Genomic DNA, 3,408 nt, shown 5'->3' with positions numbered 1-3,408 from the left:
CATACCCTTCTCATCACAATGCACCATGCCCTTTTCATCACAGTGCTCCATGACCCCTGTCATCACAATGCTCTGTGACTCCAGTCATCACAATGCTTCATAAAGATTGTCATCACAATGGTCAATGCCCGCGTCATCACAAGGCTCTGTGACCTTTGTAACCACAATGCTCCATGAATTTTTCATCACAATTCTCTGTGACCCTTGTCATCACGATTCTCCATGTCTTTGTCAGAACAATGCTCCATGACCATTGTCATCACAGTATGCCACATGCATTTCATCACAACTGTCCACAACCTTGTCATTGCAATGCTCCATAAACCTTGTAATCACAATGGTCCATGCACTTCTCATCAAAATGCTCTCTCACCAGAGATATCACAATGTTCCATCACTAGTCATCACAATACTCCCTCACCCCTGGAATCACAATGATCCATGACCCTGTCATCACAATGCTACATCCACTTATCATCACAATGTTCTATGACCCCTGCCATCACAATGTTCCATAAGCCCTGTCATCAAAATGCTCCATGACCCTTTCCATCCCAAAACTCCAAGACCCCTGCCATCACAATGTTCTATAACCCCTGCCATCTAAATGTTCCATTACACTTTTTATCAAATTGCTGCATGAATCGGTCATCAAAATGCTCCCTGCCCTTCTCATCAAAATGCTCCGTGACTTGTCATCACAAAGCTCCAAGACACTTGGCATCACAATGCTCCATGTCATTGTCATCACAATGCTCCATGAACGCTCTCATCACATTGCTCCATGCCCTTGTCATCACAAAGCTCCATGCTCCTTGAAATCAAAATGATCCATGACCTCTGTCATCACAATGCTCCATACCCGTGTGATCACAATGTTCCATAACACTTGTCATCACAACGCTCCATGATGCCTGTCATCACAATACTCCATGCCCTTTTCATCACAATGCTCCATGACCTTTGTCACCACAATTCTCAATACACTTGTCATCACAATGCTCCCTGACACTTGTCATCAGAATGCTCCTTGAACCCTGTCACGAAAAGGCTCCATGCCTTTTTCATCACAATGTCCCATGCCATTTTCATCACAATGCTCCATGCCATTGTCATCAAAATACTCCACAAGCTTGTCATCAGAATGCTCCATGACCCTTGTCATCACAATTCTCCATGCACTTGTCAGCACAATGCTCCCTGACCCTTGTTCTCACAATGCTCCAAGCCATTGTCATCACAATGCTCCATTACCTTTGTCATCAGAATCCTCCCTGACACTTGGCATCACAATGCTCCATGCCATCCTCATCACAATGGGCCATTACATATGTGATCACAATGCTCCCTGACACCTGTCTTCACAATACGGCATGACCTGGTCATCACAATGCTCCATGCCCTTGTCATCACAGTGTGCTATTCCAACTGTCATCGCAATACTCCATGAAAGTTATTAGTCCAATGTTCCATGCCCTTGTCATCACAATGCTCCATGCCCTTGTTATCACAATGCTCCATGACCCCTGTCATCACAATGCTCCGTGACTCCAGTCATCACAATGCTTCATGACCTTTGTCATCCCAATGGTCCATGCCCTTGTCATCAACAGTCTCTGTGACGTTTTTAACCACAATGCTCCATGAACTTTTCATCACAATGCTCTTTGACCCTTGTCATCACAATGCTTTATGCCTTACTCAGCACAGTGCTCCATGACGCTTGTCACCACAATGCTCCATGCGCTTGTCAGCCCAATGCTCCATGACACATGTCATCACAATGCACCATGCGCTTGTCATCACAGTGCTCCACAACATTGTCATCACAATGCTCCATAAAATTTGTCATCACAATGCTCCATGCACTTCTCATCAAAATGCTCTCTCACTACTGACATCACAATGCTACATCACTATTTGTCACAATACTCCCTCACCCCTGTCATCACAATGTTCCATGGCTCCTGTCATCACAATGCTACATGCACTTATCATCACAATGTTCGATGACCCCTGAAATCACAATGTTCCATAACACCTGTCATCAAAATGTTCCATGACACTTTTCATCAAATTGCTCCATGACCCTGTCATCAGAATGCTCCCTGCCCTTCTCATCACAATGCACAACGTCCTTGCCATCAAAATGCTCCATGACCTTTGTCATCACAAAGATCCATGACCCTTGGCATCACAATGCTCCATGTCATTGTCATCACAATGCTCCATGAACACTCTCATCACAATGCTCCATGCCCTTCTCTTCACATAGCTCCATGACACATATCATCAGAATGCTCCATGGCCTTCTCATCACAATGCTCCATGCCCTTGCCATCACAATGCTCCATTACCCCTGTCATAACAATGCACCATGACCCATGCCATCACGATGTTCCATGGCCTTGTCATCACAAGGCTCTATGACCCTTCTCATCACAATGCTCCAGTAACACTGTAATCACAATGCTCTATGCCCCTTTTCCTCTCAATGATCCATGAACCCTGTCATCAAAATGCACCATGCCCATCATCATAATGCTTCATGCTATTGTCATAACAACGAAATCAAATTGTTCCATGACCTCTGTCATAACAATGCTCCAAACCCTTGTGATCACAATATTCCATAACACTTGTCATCACAATGCCCCATGAGGCTCATCACCACAATTATCCACGGTCTTCTCATCACAATGCTCCATGACCTTCGTCATCACAATGCTCAATACACATGTCATCAACATGCTCCCTGACATTTGTTGTCTGTATGCTCCTTGAACCCTGTCATGACAAGGCTGCATGCCTTTTTCATCACAGTGATCCATGCCCTTTTCATCACAGTGCTCCAAGTCCCATGTAATCACAGTGGTCCATGCCATTGTCATCACAAAGCTCAATGACGCATGCCATCAGAATGCTCCTTGGTCTTCTCCTCACAATGCTCCATGCCCTTGTCTTCACAATGTTCCAAGACTCCTGTAATCACAATGTTCCATTCCCCTTTTAATCAGTATGCTCCATGAGACTTGTCATCTCAAGGCTCCATGGTTTTGTCATCACAATGCTCCAGGACTTTGTCATCACAATGCTTCACGACATTGTCAACAAAATTTTCAATGGCCCTTGTCATCATAATGCTCCAAACCCTAATCCTCACAATGCTCCATTATATTTGTCATCACAATCCTCCATTACATTTGGTATCACAAAGCTCCATGCCATTGTCATCGCCATGGACCATGACATAAGTCATCACAATGCTCCCTGACACCTGTCTTCACAATACTCCATGACCTTATGATCACAATGCTCCATGCCCTTGTCATCACAATACACCATGCCCACTCTCATCACAATAACCTATGAAACTTGTCAGACCAATGCTCCATGCCACTGACATCA

The sequence above is a fragment of the Mesoplodon densirostris genome, unplaced genomic scaffold (genome assembly GCF_025265405.1).
Source record: "Mesoplodon densirostris isolate mMesDen1 unplaced genomic scaffold, mMesDen1 primary haplotype scaffold_37, whole genome shotgun sequence".
Classification (NCBI taxonomy): Eukaryota; Metazoa; Chordata; class Mammalia; order Artiodactyla; family Ziphiidae; genus Mesoplodon; species Mesoplodon densirostris.
This window is presented reverse-complemented; position numbering follows the sequence as displayed.